This window comes from Chiloscyllium punctatum, chromosome 37 (genome assembly GCF_047496795.1).
Source record: "Chiloscyllium punctatum isolate Juve2018m chromosome 37, sChiPun1.3, whole genome shotgun sequence".
Lineage (NCBI taxonomy): Eukaryota > Metazoa > Chordata > Chondrichthyes > Orectolobiformes > Hemiscylliidae > Chiloscyllium > Chiloscyllium punctatum.
The window spans coordinates 14,135,548-14,155,084 of record NC_092775.1 but is presented as its reverse complement, the minus strand read 5'-3'; the positions used below and the strand labels follow the sequence as shown (position 1 = coordinate 14,155,084).

Below are 19,537 nucleotides of genomic sequence, written 5' to 3'. Positions count from 1 at the left end.
ACAGACACGTTGGCCAGGGAACATAAAGTGGCAGGCAACTAGAACCTTGAGGTCAAGAGTGTGGTGCTGGAAAAGCACAGCCGGCCAGGCAACATATGAGGAGCAGGAGAATTGATGTTTCAGGCAAAGGCCCTTCATCAGGAATGAGACTGTGAGCCTCTGGGGGGTTGGGGGGGGGTAGGTGGGAGGAGGTAGCTGAGAGTGCAATCGGTAGACAGAGGTGGAGGTAATGGTGATGGGTCAGAGAGTGGAGTGGATAGGTGGGAAGGAAGATGGACAGGTCATGAGGGCGGTGTTTAGCTGGAAGGAAGGTGGGGGTGGAGGGGAAAAGGAGGAAACTGGTGAAATCCACATTGATGCCATGGGGTTGAAGGGGCCCAAGGCAGAAGATGTGGCGTTCTTCCTCCAGGTGTCAGGTGGTTAGTGAGTAGCGATGGAAAAGGCCCAATACCTGCATGTCTTTGGCAGAGTAGGAGGGGGGAGTTGAAGTGTTTGGCTATGGGGCAGTGGGGTTGGTTGGTGCGGGTGTCCCGGAGATGTTCTCTGAAGCGCTCTGCGAGTAGGCTTCCTGTCTCCCCAATTTAGAGGAGACCGCATCGGGAGCAATGGATACAGTAAATTACATGTGTGGACGTGCAGGTAAAACTTTGATGGATGTGGAAGGCTCCTTTGGGGCTTTGGACAGAGGTGTGTTGGGGGGGGGGGGGGGGGGGGGGAGGGTGGGGCTGGGGAGGTGTGGGCGCAGGTTTTGCAATTCCTGTGGGGAATTGGTGGGGAAGGTGCCACGAGGGGAGGGTAGGTTGGTGGGTGGTGTGAACTTGTCAAAGGAGTCGCAGAGGGAATGGTCTTTCCGGAAAGTTGATGGGGTGGGGATGGAAATATATCTCTAGTGGTGGGGTCGTTTGTAGGTGGCAGGAATGGCAGAGGACGATGCGATGTATAAGGAGGTCGGTAGGGTGGAAAGTGAGTACTGAAGAGTTCTGTCCTTGTGGTTAGAGGGTTGGGGTTCAAGGACAGAGGTGCTGGAAGTGGATGAGATGCACTGGAGAGCATCATCAACCATGTGGGAGGGGAAATTGTGGTCTTAAGGAAGGAGGCCATCTGGTGTGTTCAATGGTGGAACTGGTCTTCCTGATGCGGCAGAGGCAGAAGAATTGGGAATAAGGGATAGCATTTTTGCAGAAGGCAGGGTGGGAGGAGGTGTGGGTAGCTGTGAGTCAGTTTGTAGATGTCCATGTTGAGTCAGTCACCATTGATGGAGATGGAGAGGTCCAGGAAGGGAAGGGAGGTGTCTGAGATGGTCCAGGTGAACTTAAGTTCAGGGTAGAATCTATTGATGAAGTTGATGAACTATTCAATCTCCTCGTGGGAGCACGAGGTGGCACCATTACAGTCATCAATGTAACAGAGAAAAAGGTAGGGAATGGTGCAGGTGTAACTACGGAAGATAGGCTGTTCCACATAACCAACAAAGACAGGCATAGCTGGGGCCCATGCGGTTCTCCATGGGCTATCTCTTTCATCTGGAGGAAGTGGGGGAATTCAATGGAGAAATTAAGGACCAGTTGAGCCAAATGAATGAGTGTATCAATGGAAGGTACTGGTGGGAACGTTGGAGAGGATGAAACGGAGGGCCTGGAAGCCCACATCATGTCAGATGGAGGTATAGAGGGACTGGGAGTCCATGGTGGAGATGAGGCGTTGGGGCCAGGCAAACAAAAGTCTTGGAGCAGGTGGAGGGCATCCCGAACGTATGTGGGGAGTTCCTGGACCGGTGGGGATAGGACATTATCAAGGTATGTGGAGAGGAGTTCGGTGGGGCAGGAGCAGACCGAGACAATGGGTCGGCCGGGGCAGTCAGACTTGTAGATCTTGGGTAGCAGGTAGAAACGGGCGGTGCGGGGTTCCCAATCTATGAGGTTGGAAGCTGTGGGTGGGAGATCCCCTGAAGTGATGAGCTTGGGGTCATTTTTACGGACTGAACATAGGTGTTTGGCGAAGTGGCTGGCCGGTCTGCATCTCATCTCAACGTGGAGGAGATCACACTGTGGAGGATGCTAAGGCTCTCCAGTACTTTCAGCTTTTATTTCAGATTTCCAGCACCTGCAGTATTTTGCTTCTACTAGTAAATAGGTTAAACCCTAGCAAAGTCAGATTGAGAATGGCAGACACAAATATAAACTTTTCTTTGACATCAGGGGCCTAGATCTCAATCCAATCAGCCCACTGGAGCTAAAGGTTTCACCTGGTGTTGAATTTAAGGTGCCAATGCAGAGTTCTCAGTTCTGCTTGGACATGTTTCTGGAGGCTTCATCACAAAAACATTCCAAATAGTCTTCTACTCAAATAGCTGTTTTGCTACAAATTAATTTACACAGCCCCCCCATATGTAGCAAAGTAATAGTGATCAGAAAATCGGATGTTGAAAGATAAATAAATATTGTCAGGATGTTAGCAGATGATAGTCACTAGATGTAGTTGTCAGGAGAAAAACAAAGAAAATGGATATTAAGGATTGTTAAATGTTGCTAAAGTCCAAGACTACAGATATTTATTGTTGTTAAATATTTATTTCTGAAAATGTGTGGACGTAATATTGCCATTTCTGTCCAAGATTTGGGTTTTCTGTGAGAAATGTCTTGTGGGGAAAGTCAATTGAAAAAGTGACATTAGGTTACCAGGGATCGGGGACAGCATTGTTGTCCATCAGCCCTCACTGAATCCTGGGCCTTTTCCACTCAACATCAGCCACCTTTAAAAGTGAGGAATGAAAGATTTGCAAGAGGAGCTAATATGTGAGACAGCAGAATTAAAAGATTTACATTTTTTTATATAAAAGAGTTGTCTGGTAGGACAGAAATTGAACGTTGCTGAGAAGATGGACATGGAGTCAAAGGCTTGGAGAACCTATAATTCCGCCCTAATGTTGCCATGGCAACAGCATAGCCAACCAGAGTCAACTTAACAACTAATCAGTGCACTTTTCTCCTGCAGCATATATTACTGGGAATGTTTGTGATTCGGTACTCTTGCATTTGTCCTGATGAGTGTATGACACAAAAACCTAGTATCTCTTTCCAGCAGTATTTGCTGTCGCACTTCACCACATCAGTCAGAAATGTTACAAGCCTGACACAATGAATTGCTCTGAAAATAAATAATTATTATACAATATACTGTTAATGTGCATGGCAAGATCTCAAAAAAAGGAAGAATAGACAGCTACTTGTGGTGGTTGATTATCAAAGAAAGAAACTATTGGCCATGGAACGGGGGAGGCACTATTCTCCCAGATAAAGCTGCCATGGACCTTTGCTATCCACCTACTTCATCAAAGTTCCTTTAGGATGGCCACAAATCAGCCATGATCTCCTTGAATGGTGGAACATATTTGAAGAACTGAATGGCCTCTTCCCGTTCCCATGATGCACATTAAAGAGTTCAAGCTTATTCGAGGGCAGATACCTCTGGCAGTGTAGCTTTGAAGTGTTAGCCAAATACGTATTCTCAAAAACTTTGAATGTACACCATGGGAGGTTTGATGTAATTGCCTGAACATCTACCTTTGAGGTGGACGAGGTAACTATCATTTTAATGTAGAGATTTCAAGGAGGTATGCCAAGGGAATCAAGCTTAGAAGATGGAGCTGACATTTGTACAGTGCTTTTCACAACTTCAAGATAAAGTACATTTTTTAAAAAAGTATAGTTTTAAAGGAGGCACAGCAACTTCCCACAATACCTATATGATAAAGGCCAAATAATCCATGTTTAGTGATACTGGTTGAGGCATTGATAGTGGCCAGGACAACGGGGAGAATTCCCTGGCCTTTCTTCACAACTGTGTCACAGGATATTTTACATTCACCTGAAAAGGGTTAACTTGTAACAACAGAAGTGGGAACCTTTTTCACTTAATTTCAGTTAATGGGTTTGTGAAATTACCTCATATTCAGCCTGAGATGCAATGAGATAACACTACCAAACGACAGCATTAGCTGCACCTGCCAAACTTCATTGTGTAAAAAGTAATAAGGATATTAGCAAAGGAACACAGTAGACTTTATAAAAGCTGTCAAATGGAATTATCTACTCAAATAAGTTCTCACTGCTGTACTAAGCTATCTGCGCACAATACTGGAGGAGAATTTAATGAAATATTACAGCACAGCTCATCAAGTCTGTGCCAGCTTCCCCCCCGCCCCCCCCCCCCCCCAACAATGTCCCTGCAATTACTTCTGTTCCAAGTGTATTCGCAATTCTTTCCCAAAAGTGGTGTGATCCATCACCATCTGTAAGTTCCCCTCCAAGCCACTCACCATTCTGACTAGGAAATGTATCACAGTTACTTCAGTGTCGCTGGGTCAAAATCCTGGAATTCTGTCCCTAATGGCACTGTGGATCTACCCCCAAACCAAAGGGACTCCAGCGGTTCAAGGCAGCAGCTCATCACTAACTCAATGGGCAATTAGGGATGGGCAGTAAATGCTGGCCTAGCCACCAACACCCATATCCCTCAAATAAAAACAAAAAAGGAAGCTTTTATTGCATTTACTTCCAACATCTTTTCAGGCAGTTTGCTCTAGTAGTACAGTGGGTTGTAAACCCAAACATGACTGTGGTGGTGAGAGGGGGTTGGGGGGGGGGGGGGGGGGGGGGGAATTGCCGATGGTGGGAGGAGAAGAAAGGCTCCAATTTATGTACACATTTCACTGGTGCCATCCAATTTTGGCTGCACGTGCTGGACTTTGTTATAATCAGTCAGACTTTAGGTTTGGAGAAAGTGAGGAGTGCAGATGCTGGAGATCAGAGTCGAAGAGTATGGTGCTGGAAAAGCACATCAGGTCAGGTAGCATCAGAGGAGCAGGAGAGTTGACGTTTCGGGCATAAGCCCTTCATCAGATTTCTGGTTTGATACAGAAACCCAAACATTGTGACTCAGACATTGCTGACAACTGATTCAGGTAAAGAAACAGTGTGCGAAATCAGTGCAGAATCTCCTGGAAGGCTACTTTGGATACCATATTTTTGTTGTTGTGTCACCACAGTCTTACCAGACCAAAGGGGGTGCTCTCTCAGTAGAGAGAGAAGCGACTGGTGGCAATTTAACCTGAAGGCCACCAGACCTCAGGGGGAGGGAAGAGGTTGAGCAGGAGAGTCCTTCAGGGTAACCTTGAACTGGTGATAGGATTTGAACCCATGCTGTTGGCATCACTCTGTAAACCAACAATCCAGCCAACTGAGCTAAACCAATTCCCAGATACTATAAAGCAGGGTTTTAAATATCTTTTTATGATTAAGAAACCCCATAGTATCTTGTGAAATTCTGTAGAACCCACACCCCCCCCACTCCCATGAAATATAATCATGCCATTTATGTTGTCTAGTGCATAAGATGTAGGATCAGAATAGGGCATTCAGCTCATCGAGTCTGCTCTGCTGTTCGATGAGACCATGGCTGATCTCAATCTTCAACTTCATTTCCTTGCCTTTTCCCTTCTCACCCTCAGTTCCCTGACTGAGGGAGTGAAACATTATTGAATGAACAAATTAAAAATTCAAAAATATTTAATGATTATGTCTCATTAAATGCAAGAACAATCTCTCAAAAAATCTGACACAGTTTTCAAACAACCTTAAAATTACACTCTAGCCCATTAAAGAATAATTGCAAAGTTTTCCAGAGAACCTTGGTTGTAATCAACTGCCGTACTGTGCAATTTCTACTAGCAAAGCATCATGACAGATTATCTACTGTTCAATTAAAATATCATTTGGCATCTTTAGGATTTTGCTAATGTAATTTTAAAAGCACTGCCCTTGACTGAAGACAAGCCACAACTTCCCAGATTACAAGCGCATCACTTTATTTTGTCCCATTTTCCAACACCTAAACACGTATATTTGATAACATGCACAACAATTCAAGGTTTTATGTTTAGCCAAGAAGATTCAGCTATTAAATGATCACAGATATCTTTATTCTTGTCCATCTGATACCATATCCCATTCTCTGATTACAATGTATCATTGGCTTAATTTACTGATGGTTTAACCATTACTGTACAGAACAAAATGGGAATTTTGAAGAAAGCAGCTCCCATCCTTGATAAAATTAGTCATGACCATTTATACCTGTAAAAAATGTGTAGATTTCTCATTTAATACAAGTGTTAAGATACATGATAGACCCAAGAAATGATCTGAAATGAGATCAAGCCAAATGTCAAACACTAAAGCTTTTCTCATTACACAACTTTGTCAGTGAGCAAATAAAAATATTTTAGTCATGGAAGTTTACACTTTAATTTTTTAAAAAGCTTACTGGCATGGAAGTCTTTTAATGCATGACAGGGAAAACAATGATTTTTCCACACTTCATTTTTGTTGGCAAGTCAATACGTGGCAGTCCTGAAATACAAGATTTGCATATCTGCATATAGTTTTAATTACTAATCCTTTACACAATGACAGTTCAGTTTAGAAATAAACTGGTCAATTTAACAAGATCGGAATACAATGCTGGATAACATGTTAAGATTGTTAACTTGTTGCTGCATGTTTTGACTAAAAACATTGACTCAAAAATCATGCAAGAATCATAAAATGGAAATCAGTCATGCTGGATAACCAGTTTGTGTTTATCCTCATGGATCTTAATTAATATCCCTATCCTGCTCTCATTACAATGTAATTGTGATTATTCGACACAAAACATGTCCTCCTGCTCTGTCCTCAAATCTTTTAAATTCAATCTTCTTTATCCATTTGTTCTAGACTTCCCCAACCATATTCCATGCCTTCTTAATGTTAAACTTCTCTCTCAAGTCATCCACTGTTTTATTAAAATCAGCTCCATGTTCTTTCCTATATTTCCTCAAACTAAGCAGTATTCTAGTAGGTCTAGTAGCAGCACCTTCTCTCTCTTTACCACCAATTCCTCCCCAGGAGGAGGAACCGAAGACCACTGTGTAGGAATTTAGTTGGGTGTATTTCTAGGTAAACTGGCAGGAGGCTGAGATAAAGGGAAGGGTTGGGGGTGGATTTTGGGTGGGGAGGGGGCAGAGTGGTGAGGGAGGGATGGGTGAACACAGATAGAGGGTACGTTCTGGCTGGTCAATGGGAGGAATGAATCTGGTTTTTCTAGATTTACCACTGCAATGGCACTTTCCTATTTTACAGTTTTATGATAAATGCCAGTATCTGTTTTTTTTTGAAAAAAGACTGGCCTACATAAAGTTGGTTCACAAAAATGCAGCGAAATGAAAGGACGAATATTAAATTCCTAATTTTCTTGGCAATGCATAGGGTTAGGGGAATGTCCCTCCAGTCCATCGGTCCCAAAAACATTTAGTTGTTTCACATGGCCAGTTTTTTTCCCCAATCGCATAGTCTTCCAGTTTGTTTTTCGCATTGCAAATTATGGTATTTAACAGCGACATGGACTTGCACGGGAGCTTCCACACTGTTCTGCAGCCATATAGCATTATATCAAGAACATTTCCACGGACTAAGCTAGAGAAAAAGATTTCAGCAGTACCCCTCCCCTCCCGTCCAAAATTTACATTTTTATAGCCCCGGTCAACTGTGTAATATTAGAAAGTTCTTTCTTTGCATGGAGTGTACTTCTGAAGTGTTGTCACATTGGCTTCTCTTTCCCACATGATAATGTGCATGCGGCAAACTTCTGTAAATTCTTAATGTGATATTAAACCAGCTAATCTCTAACATTGATCAAAACGCAAATACTGGCAAGAGATTCCAGAGCACTGGAAGTACACAGCAGGTCTGGCAGCATCTGCAGAGACAGGAACGGAGTTAACGGTTCAGGGCGTTGACTTTTCAAGAGCACTCTTCCTGCTCTTCTTCAGAATAATGCCAAGGGATCTCTCTCACCCACTGGAGTGGACAGTCGGCACCTTGGTTGAAGGTCTCTTCCAAAGATAGTACCTCTGACAGTGCAACACACTCCTCAGTAATGCATCAAATTGTCAGCTCACATTTTATACTGTTTCCTGTTCAACTTATCAAAGACTGAATGTATGTGGAGACAGTCTCTCCTCTTTTACAGAAAGAGAGGACTGAAAGAACTGAACGAACAGGATATTAAGTATATAAACATTACATTGCTTACTGCCACTCTTTGTCCAATTTCAGGCCTGATTAGTAACTGAATGGAGACTGCCTGGAAATACCAGATGCACTGGATCAGTGTAGGGTTATCTGATCAGTGCAGACAAGTAGGATTGATGGGTATCTATCCATGCTGTATAACTACGATTCTATGAGTAGGGTTTTGGACTTTTGTGACAGAGTGGTAATTCCCTAACTCTAGGCCAGAAGTTCTGGGTTCAAGTCCCCCTGCCCCACAGGTGTTGTAACATGTCTGAACAAGTCAACTAAAAATACCTATAGGTTGGTTGACAAGATGAGTTTGTGACTAGCTATGTTTATTTATACACAAGCATCTTCTTTGAAGAGGAAGGTTTGGAAACGAAATGGAGGTGTTCAAAATCATTCATGGGTTTGATAGAAGATATAAACAAAAAGGGTGTACAGCAACAAATCCTCGGTTTTCTTTAAAACATCTGGCTGATTTATTTCACTATGTACACAGACCTTTTCTTTAAATGTAAATATAGCCATGCATAATACCTGCTTAAAAGGAGCCAGACTGTGCAGAGGTACAGTTAACATGGAGTATTCATTTCCAATCACAGAAGGGTCAATGACCAACATTCAACTCTTTTAGAGGCAATTAAGAAAAAGGGCAACACGAGGAAACATTTCCTTTAAAACAAAACAGCAAGTTGTAGTAATCTAGAATGCACTGCATTAATACAGGTGGTGAATGCAAAGTAACTTATGGTTTTCATGAAGAATTGGATTAAATGTATCGTGAAAAATAAAACTTACAGGGCTCTGGATTAATTGGGTAGTTCTCCCAAATACCTAGCACAGATATGATGGGCAGAAAGCTCACCTCCTCTTGCTGCATCAGTCTACAATACTGTTTGCAGTAATGGCTTAAAATGCATGTCCCATTTATTTATTTATCTTTCCACAGAACTGTTCCAAAATTTCTTTTCAGGTTATTTTCATCATTTTTCACTGCTCCTAATGGGTTAATAGTTGTTCCTTGCAGCAGGAAGGTTTCTTCCATCAATAACAAGTATCTAGTGACCAGCACTTTGAACATGTGTTCATTTGGATTAACTCCAGGCACAACATGTGAGCCTCAGGACATCGTAAGACCTCCCCACCATCGCCAAAGCTGGCAGAGACACCAATCTGCTGAGGCAAGGCTAAAATTTCTTTTAAAAGAAGTCCCTCTGTATACATCACTAACTCAGAATTTTTATCGAGCAACTGTGTGAAATATTAAAGTAAACAAGAGAATTGCTTGGTACTTGATGATTCATCTTTCCACCGGTTTTAAGTTGTGAATCACACTTGATTCCTCCAAAGTCTCCTCACTATCCACAAGGCACAAGTCAGGAAGGTGATGCAACCTCCCCGCTTTCCCAGATTAGTCAGTTTCAACAACGCTCAAGAAACTCAACACCATCCAGGAAAAAGCAGCCTATTTGACTGACGCCCCATCCCCCACCTTAAAACATTCACTCCCTCCACCTCTGATGCACACAGAAGCAGCAGGGTAATACTATCTACAAAAGACAACTCACCAAGGCTCCTTTGACAACAGTTTCCAAATCCAATGACCTCCACCAGCTGGAAGGACAAGGGCAGCAAATGCATGGAAACATCCTTGGCAAAGTCACACACTATTCTGCCTTGGAACTGTAGTCACCATTGCGGGGTCAAAATCCTAGAACTTCTTTCCTAACAGCACTGTGGGTGTACTGACACTTGATAGATCACCTACTCAAGGGCAATCCGGGATGGACAATAATTGTTGGACCAGCCTGCAAAGCCCACATACCATGAATGAATACATTTAAATGAAACCTTCTGCCTAGCTGCCATACAGCAGGAATTGTCATGCCTGGCAAAAGGGTCCACATGAGTAGTGAAAACTATAACTCACTTGATGCTCCTTCTCTCACATACAGGGGGTTAGCATAGATGGGTATTTTGGTTGGCATGAACCAGTTTGGGCCGAAGGGCCTGTCCCCATGCTATATATAGGACTGACTCTAGATACCTTGTCAAAAAGAAGATACAAATCCAAAGTTGGCGATTCCACTCTAGCAGTTAACTCACCTCATGAAATATAATCCCATGAAAGACTAATAGAAACGTTCACATACTGATCAGAATTCTTCTTTATGGATTTTTCTTCCCAAAAAAAAAAAGGATAAAACAATGGATACCCAGGATTGTTTTCTTTGGAACAGCAGTGGATTATAACTGCTGGTCCAGACAGTGGCCACCCCTGTCCCATGATCTTACTGAAGTATAAAACATGATGAGGGGTCTATGTTGAGAGTATATAGAAGGGCCCTAATCCCCTCTGCATTTAGGACAAGAGATCAGAAATCTGGAGGAGAATTTGAGAGATTTTTCTTGCTTAGAACAGGATACCTAGAACCCACTGCCTGAAAAGGGCATTAGAATCGCTTTTTAAAAAATAAAACACAGAAATGAAAACCTCAACAGTCTGACAGTATCTGTTGAGAAAAAGTAAGAGTTAACATTTTGGGTACAGTGATCCTTTTTCAAAACTTGGATGTAAACTTGAACAACCATAAATGCTGGGAAGGCTTAGGTTAATTAGATTAATTCCCTACAGTGTGGAAACAGGCCCTTCGGTCCAACAAGTCCACACCGACCCTCCGAAGAGTAAACCACCCCCCAACTAATGCACCTAACAACTATGGACAATTTAGCATAGACAATTCACCTGCACTTCTTTGGATTGTGGGAGGAAACCAGAGTACCCAGAGAAAACCCACGCAGTCACAGGGAGAAAGTGCAAACTCCACACAGACAGTCACCCAAGGCTGGGGCAGAACCTGGGACCCTGGCGCTGTGAGGCAGCAGTGCTAACCACTGAGCCACTGCGCCTGTGTTACTGTTGCTGGAATAGTAATCCAGAATCCCAGACTAATGTCCAAGAGAAATGGGTTCAAATCCCACTATGGCAAATGGTGAAATTTGAATCCAATATGTTTTGGAATTAAGAGTCTAATAATGCTTGTTATAAATATCCATCTGGTTCACGAATGTCATTTAAGGATTGAGATAGCTTTTAGCTATCCTTACCTACATTTGCCCGCAGACCAACAGCAATGTGATAAACTATTAACTGCCCTCTGAAATGGCCTAGCAAGCCACTCAGTCCAAGGACAATAAGAATGGCAAATAAATACTGGTGTGATCAAGTGCTGAAATATGGAATTAGTTTGGGCAGTACCATGTCATCCAGCATGTTAGGTTGCCAGGGACGGAGTGTTTGAGCTATAGGGAGAGGCTGAATATGCTGGGACTATTTTCCCTGGAGCATTGGAGGCTAAGGGGGTAACCTTGTAGAGATTTATAAAATCATGAGGGGCATGGATGACGTGAATAGCCAAGGTCTTTTCCGTGGTCGAGGTCCCTCCCGAGAATGGCCAGGTGTAAACTTACAGGAATCTATGATTTTTGAGTCACTCACATGGTCCATTGTTTCAGTATGTTTGCTGCATCACCTCGTCAGATGGACTGGTCCCATTCCAAGGTTAGAACAGGAATGTGGGGAACAGCAGACATCGCACTCCTGGACCATCCTGAGAGAGAGGTACTCTGAGCTTATAAATAATTGCTGGCTTCAACCATGCATTGCAAGTTAGTAACATAACCTTCAGGCTTAGATTACTGTTGCTCTTGTGGTTTGCAGCATGTCTGAGTCAGCAAACTGTACTGAGACACATTCATCTATTCAGGGATAATACTTGGTGAATAAGCCTTGGGGAGGGAATGTTGTCGCAAGTTACACTTAGTAATGTTAGATGGCAGCTGGGTACCAAAAACACACCAGAGGCCCACTCTCATATTTCCAATAATGTTCTGGAGACATGAACCCCACCTCAACCTCTGCTCATCATCCTGATCACTCTTAGAGATATACTCTTGGAGTCAGAGTTATACAGCACGGAAACAGATCTGTGTCCATGTTCAATTAGCCCAGGCCGACCAGATCTCCCAAATTAACCTAGTCCTATTTGCCAGCACTTGGCCCATATCCCTCTAAACCCTTCCTATTCATATACCCGTCCAGATGCTCATAGACAATAGGTGCAGGTGTAGGCCATTCTGCCCTTCGAACCTGCACCACCATTCATTATGATCATGGCTGATCATCCTCAATTGTTATCTCCATTACCCTTGATTCTACTATCCTTGAGCTCTATCCAACTCTTTCTTAAACGAATCCAGAGACTGGGCCTCCACTGCCTTCTGGGGCAGAGCATTCCACACACCCACCACTTTCTGGGTGAAGAAGTTTCTCCTCATCTCTGTCCTAAATGGCCTACCCCTTATTTTTAAGCTGTGTCCTCTGGTTTGGGACTCACCCATCAGCGGAAACATGTTTCCTGCCTCCAGAGTGTCCAATCCTTTAATAATCTTATACGTCTCAATCAGATTCCCTCAGTCTTCTAAACTGAAGGATATACAAGCCCAGTCGCTCCAATCTTTCAACATAAGATAGTCATAAATGTCATAGTATCTACCTCCACAGCTCATTCCATACACACACCACCCTCTGCTTGAAAAGGATCACCCAAGATCCCTTTTAAATATTTCCCTTCTCACCTTAAACCTATGCCCTCTAGTTTTGACTCCCACACCCCAGGAAAAATACCTTGGCTACTCAACCCATCCATGCGCTGCATGATTTTATAAACCTCTCCAAGGTGACCCCTCCGCCTCAGATGCTCCAGGGAAAACAGTCCCAGCATATTCAGCCTCTCCCCATAGCTCAAACACTCCAACCCTGGCAACATCTTTATAAATCTTCTTGAAACTCTTTCTAGTTTAATAACATACTTCCTATAGCAGGGAGACCTAGAATTGAACGCAGCATTCCAAAAATGGCCTAACCAATGTCCTGGACACCTGCAACATGACCTCCCGATTCCTACATGCAACACTCTGACCAATAAAGGAAAGCAAACCAAACGCCTTCTTCATTAACCCAACTACTAGAGACTCCACCTTCTAGAAACCATGAACCTGCACTCCAAGGTCTCTTTGTTCAGCAACACTCCCCAGGACCTTATCATTAAGTGTATGAATCCTGCCCTGATTCGCTTTTCCAAAATGCAGCACCTTGCATTTACCAAAATTAAACTCCATCTGCCACTCCTTGGCCAATTAGGCCATTGGATGGAAATCTTGTTGATTCCATAGTACCTTTAGAGTGCAGCTCCATGTTTTTTTTTAAAAAATTTACCCATGGAATGTGGGCATCGCTGGCTAGGCCAACATTTATTGCCCATTCCTAATTCAACCACCTTGTCACATGTAGGCCAGACCACGGAAGAAAGACAGATTTCCTTCCCCAATGGACATTAGTGAACCAAATGGGCCTTTCTGACAATCAATGTTGTCATCATTAGACCCTTAATTCCGGATTCTTTATTGAATTCAAAATTTCACCATCTACCATGGCAGGATTTGAACCCAGGTGCCCAGAGTATTAGCTGAGTTTCTGGAATAATGGTCTAGCGATAATATCACTTGCCCAACTGGACACGCTTGCTCGCAGTTTGGTTGCCTCAATCGGATGGGCTTGTTCACCTAGTCAGACCAGGTGTGGCATGGTGGCTCAGTGATTAGCACTGTTGCCTCACGGTGCCAGGAACCTGGGTTCAATTCCAGCCTTGGGCTGGAATTTGCACATTCTCCCAGTGTCTGTATAGGTTGCCTCCAGGTGCTTTGGTTCCCTCTCAGTCCAAAGATGTGCAGGTTAGGGTGGATCGGCCATGTTAAATTGTCCACAGTGCTCAGGGATGTGCAGGTTAGGTGGATTGGCCTTGTTAAATTGTCCACAGTGCTCAGGGATGTGCAGGTTAGGTGCATTAGTCAGGGGAAATGTAGAGTAATACAGTAGGGGAATGGGTCTGGGTGGGTTACTCTTTGGACGGTTGGTGTGGGCTTGTCGGGTCAAATGGCCTGTTTCTGTACTATAGGGATTCTACGCAACCTCTCAAAAGTGGTAACAACAACAGGTCAAACTGCAGGTGGAGTTTTCTCAGGGGCTGATCGACATGCAGAAGCTTCACAACAAGCAGTGCAAGTGTTTGTGCAAAGAAAGGGCTTGGTTATGAAGGAGCCATGTTACTGAAGCAGCCTGGAGCTTAGAGGGAGAGGTCTACCATGTTAGGTAGATTTTTCAAAAATGTTTCTATTGAATCCCCTCAACAGCTTTCTGGGAGAAAATTCCATAAGATTTCCATAGAGAAATGCTTCACCTTTTAATGGCCTGCTCATAATTCAACAAGTCTCCCGCTTTATGGGCTTCAGATCGCGGGCAAATATATTCAGAAAATAAAATAACTAAAAATAAGAAAGTGTTAAACTTGATCAATAACTCCACACCTTTGCTCTTTTCTTTTAACCTCAATCACTTCCCCATGCCATTTCCAGGATAAAACAATTAGTAGGCCTGAAAATAAAAAGGTTTATAGCTTGTGGCAACGTGTTTAAGGGTTAAACTTCTTTATACCTCTTCTGTGAAATGAAGTGTGGATACTGTGAGCATTTCCTGTAACAACAGATGCTTGAATATAGGCCTTGGATTAATATTACATTAGCAGCTAATGCACAGATGGTGACCAGGAAGTGATATGTCATTTTTGTTTAAGGACAGAAGGGGTGGGGTCACTGGGACCAGAAACATTAACTCTGATGTTTTGTGGGTGGCACAGTGGCTCAGTGGTTAGCCTGCTGCCTTACTGCACCAGGGACACAGGTTCAATTCCAGCCTCGGGCCGGGTCCTCCCCCCCCCCCCCCCCTCCGGGTGCTCCGGTTTCCTCCCACAGTCCAAAGATGTGCAGGTCAGGTGGATTGGCCAAGCTAAATTGCTCATAATGTTCAGGGATGTGTAGGTTAGGTGCATTAATCAGGGGTGAATGCAGAGTAATAGGGTAGCGGAACGGGTCTGGGTGGGTTACTCTTTGGAGGGTTAGTGTGGACCTGTTGGGCCAAAGAGCCTGTTTCCACACTGTAGAGATTCTATGATACTGAGTTTCCTAACCTGAGAACGTACCATAAGGAAGCCTGCCAGGATACAATTAAGAGAGGGCTGCATAAATCTCCATTACTCTATTGTCCTGAATCTTTCGAAGGGAAATTAAATTCAGAGTTCCCACAGTGCAGAAGGAGGCCATCTGGCCCATCGGGTCTGCACTGACTCTCTGAAGAGCAACCCACCCAGACCCAGGTCCCCATGACTCCATGTTTACCATGGCTAACCCAGATTGCGTGCAGACTATGGGGGTAATACAGCATGGCCAATCCAGCTAACCTGCTCATCTTTGGACTGTCTGTGGGAGGAAACTGGAACACCCGGAGGAAACCCACAGTCATGGGAAGAATGTGCAAATTCTACACAGACAGTCATCCAAAGGGTGGGATCGAACCAGAGTCCCTGACACTGTAACACAGCAGATATTGGCTAATTGTGAAAGAAGCAATACTCTGCGAGTGTTGTACGTCTGAAACAGAAAATGCTGGAGGAACTAAATGGGTCTAGCAGCATCTGTGACAAGAGACAGAGTTAATGTTTCTATTTCGGTTGTGAGGAAGGGTCACTGGACTCAAAATGTCAATTCTGTCTCTCTCCACACATCCTGCCAGACCTGCAGAGTTTCTCCAGCATTTTGTATTTATTTCAATATTGCTACTTGGTAACGGCCTCTTTAGGATAATTAGTTAATGGCAATCCTCTGCCTAAAAAGTTATTGTATTGAACATCCTCCCAGCCTGATGAATGCACCAGGAAAGTGAACCACAGAGATCACGTTGGTTTTCTGGGGATATGAGGGCAAGACCTGTCTCTTTTTTTGGTTTCATTCACGACGTCACGGCCTGAAGCAACTTTTTTTTCAGCTCATCCCAGATTGCCCTTGGAGATGATTACGAGAAGGTAACTTCAATTCTTGTGGCACAAGTACACCCACACTGAGCTGTTAGAGGGAGAGTCTGAGCAAGCTCAACATCATCTAGAAATTCCTTCATTTTTCTCTCTCTCACCGTTCTTAAATCATTAGAGTGATATGCATGGCTTCCCAATTTAAAGGGATCAGTCTGGAATGAAGATGCCTTGAGAAGGCTAGACTTAGGGCATCTGCAACATTCTCACCTACTTCCACCAGAACTACAGGGTGAGTTTGAAAAGCCATTATTTGCTCCATTACTGTTATTTTGCTTATATGAACATCCTGTTGGATCCCAGTCCTGATTCAATATTAATTTCCTTCAAAATTTCTGATGTGCTGGCCTCTTCCTCTGCAGTAAATAGAGACAAGTTGAATATTCAACTTCTCTACCACTTCTGTTTTTTTTTTGTTGACAACATAACTGAGCAGTTTTCAAGGGGTCCACGTTACTCCTGAACAACATCCTTTAAGACCATGAGAAATAGGAACTGGAGTAGGCCATTCAGCCCCTTGAGCCTGCTCTGCCATTCAGTGAGATCATGCTTGATCCAATACTTGATGCAGTCTCCCTACATTGGAGAGACAGGATGCCTACTTTAAGAATGCTTCAGAGAACATCTCCAGAACACCCGCACCAACCAACCCCACTGCCCTGTGGTGGGACACTTCAACTCCCCCTCCCAATCCACCAAGGACATGCAGGAGCTGGGCCTCCTCCATCGCTACTCCCTAACCACAATGCCTGGAGGAAGAATGCCTCACCTTCTGCCCTGGGACCCTCCAATGACACGACATCAATGTGGATTTCACCAGTTTCCTCATTTCCCCTCATCCCAACCTTACCCCAGTTCCAACCTTCCAGCTCAGCATCTTCCTCATGACTTGTCCATCTTCCTTCCCATCTATCCATTCCACCCTCCTCTCCGACCTATCACCATTACCCCCACCTCCATCCACCTATTGCACTCTCAGCTACCTTCCCCCGCCACAACCACACCTCACCTCCCATTTATCTCACCATGCCCTTGGCTCACAGCCTCAATCCTGATGAAGGGCTTTTGGCAAAACATCGATTCTCCAAGTCCTCAGATGCTGCCTGACCTACTGCGCTTTTCCAGCACCACACTCTTGACACCAATAATCCTCACATCCACTTTCTTGCCTTTTCCCTATAACCCCTGACCAAGAATCTATCTCAGCCTTGAATAGCCGCAAGGACTTTGCCCCACCAATCTGTGGCAAGAAATTCCAGAGGGTCTCACTCAAAGAAGAGGTTCCTCCTCACCTCAGCCTTAAATTATTGCCCTTTTATTCCGAAACAAGTCTTCTGGTCCTAAACTCTCCCATGAAGGGAAACATCTCTCAGCACTTTACACAATCAAGCCCTTTCAATCACGTCTCGCGCTTCTAAATTCCAGAGAGTAGAGTCCCAACCTGTTTAACATTTGCTCACAAGATATTCCCTCCACACTGGGGATCATCCTAGTGAAGATTAGAGTGGTGCTGGAAAAGCACAGCAGGTCTGCAGCATCCGGGAGCAGGAAAACAGACGTTTTGGACAAAAGCCTGTCATCAGAAATTTTGCCCGAAACATCAATTTTCCTTCTCTGATGCTGCCTGACCTGCTGTGCTTTTCCAGCACCACTCTAAGCTCCAGTATCTGCAGTAACCACCTCCCCCTATCATCCTAGTGAAGCCTTCTTTAGGTTATTTTCTAAAATACTTTGGTGCTGAGTTTGGAATCTTCTGCTCATTCTCCGGTTGATAATTCTTACTGCCTGCACGGTGGCCTTTTGCTCTTTGCAAAGAATTTTGTTTGGTTTCTTTTAGTTTTGTTTTAAGTTTTCACTTAGGTCTCGAGACATCCATGGCGTGTCTTTTTTTGGAAAAACAAAACACTTACATCACAGATTACATAATCTGGTTCTGGGTCATATTTTCCATGCTGATCTGTCATTATACACTTTCCTGCGAACATTTGCCATTTTATTCTATTGAAGTCAGCTTGGCCAAAATCTATAATCTTAGTAATCTTCGTATTTCAAGTCTACAGAGGGCGGGTGGAAATGCTAGAATTGCATGGACACCTTTGTGCGTCACAGTCTGCATTCTGAGCTGGAAAGACTCAATATAGAGACATCGACAAAAGTAGCATTCATTCCAAACAAATACAGCTTCACCATCCACAAACTCCAATCCAACTTTCAATTTCTAGTAATATTTTTGGCCACACAATTTTAAATATGGTCTCAAACATACACAACCATTAAATACCACTACAAAAAGCAGTACCTTTCTCCTCTACTGCACAAAATTGCCAATTTTATCCTTTATCTGCTGACTCTATCACAAATGCAGTTTATTTTTATTTACATACATTTTTGAGCCACACCTAAATTACAGGTGTACAAACCAGCTCTTTGTTCACAGTAATTAACTGAATAGGTGCTAATTACTATCAGTTTTTGTCAGCTAATCTGCAGTTTCATCAATGTTAAAGTGCACTCAAAGTTAAATACAAAATGTTAAACTAAAATGTTCGCAGGTCTGGCATCATCTGAGGAGAGAAATCAGAGTCAACGTTTTGGGTCCAGGGACCCTTCTTCATAACGTTTGAGGAAGGGTCCCTGGACCCAAACGGTTATCTCTGATTTCTCTCCACAGATGCTGCCAGACCTGCTGAGATGTTCCAGCGATTTCTGTTTGTGTTTCAGATTTCTAGCATTTGCAGTTCTTTCAGTCTTTGAATGAAAAATGTTCACCTGGTACTTACCAGAAAACTCCCATCCTTGCCACTATATTATGGTGTATGTCATTGTTGAATGATCTGGATGTTAGCAGAAATTCTGTGATTGTCATGATGTCAATGAACATCCCCGCAATGAAATGTATAATGAAGGAAAGGTCATTGATAACACTGAGGTTGGTAATTATCAATGCTGACGTAAATCTTAAACCAAGGGCTTGGTAACACAATGGTAGTGCCCCTACCTCTGGACCAACAGTCCCATCTGCTCTAGTAGTATGCCATAACATCTAAATTTTAGGCCTTTATAGATCTGATACAGTAACCCTCAGCACTGCTGTTAGGTAGAAACAAAACAAGCCCAGGTAGCACAATCCAACAATCTCAAACCAACCTGTGGATATAAGTGTTATGGTTGTTCAGAGAAAGTAGTGTACAAACTCAGCCCAAATGGTACATGCTAAAGTTGATGTACTGAGCAGCCATATAGTGGGTCTACCTACAGCACATCACATGGACTGCATGGTTCAAGAAGGCAGCACATTACCACCTTCTCAAGGGGCAACACTCACATCCCATGAGCAGATACAGTCTAGTAGGAGGTGGCTTTTTGTATCTAACCCTATGAATCATCCTGTTATTACTTGGAGATAGTAAGGACTGCAGATGCTGGAAATCAGAGTTG

At 43.6% G+C, this 19,537-nt stretch overlaps 1 protein-coding gene across 1 annotated transcript in view; it reads right to left on the bottom strand.

Annotated features, from left to right (window-relative positions):
• The window catches only part of LOC140462883 (microtubule-associated protein 1 light chain 3 alpha), a 41,744-nt gene that overhangs the window by 2,106 nt on the left and 20,101 nt on the right, over positions 1 to 19,537 (bottom strand). The gene's annotated exons all lie outside the window — the stretch shown is intronic.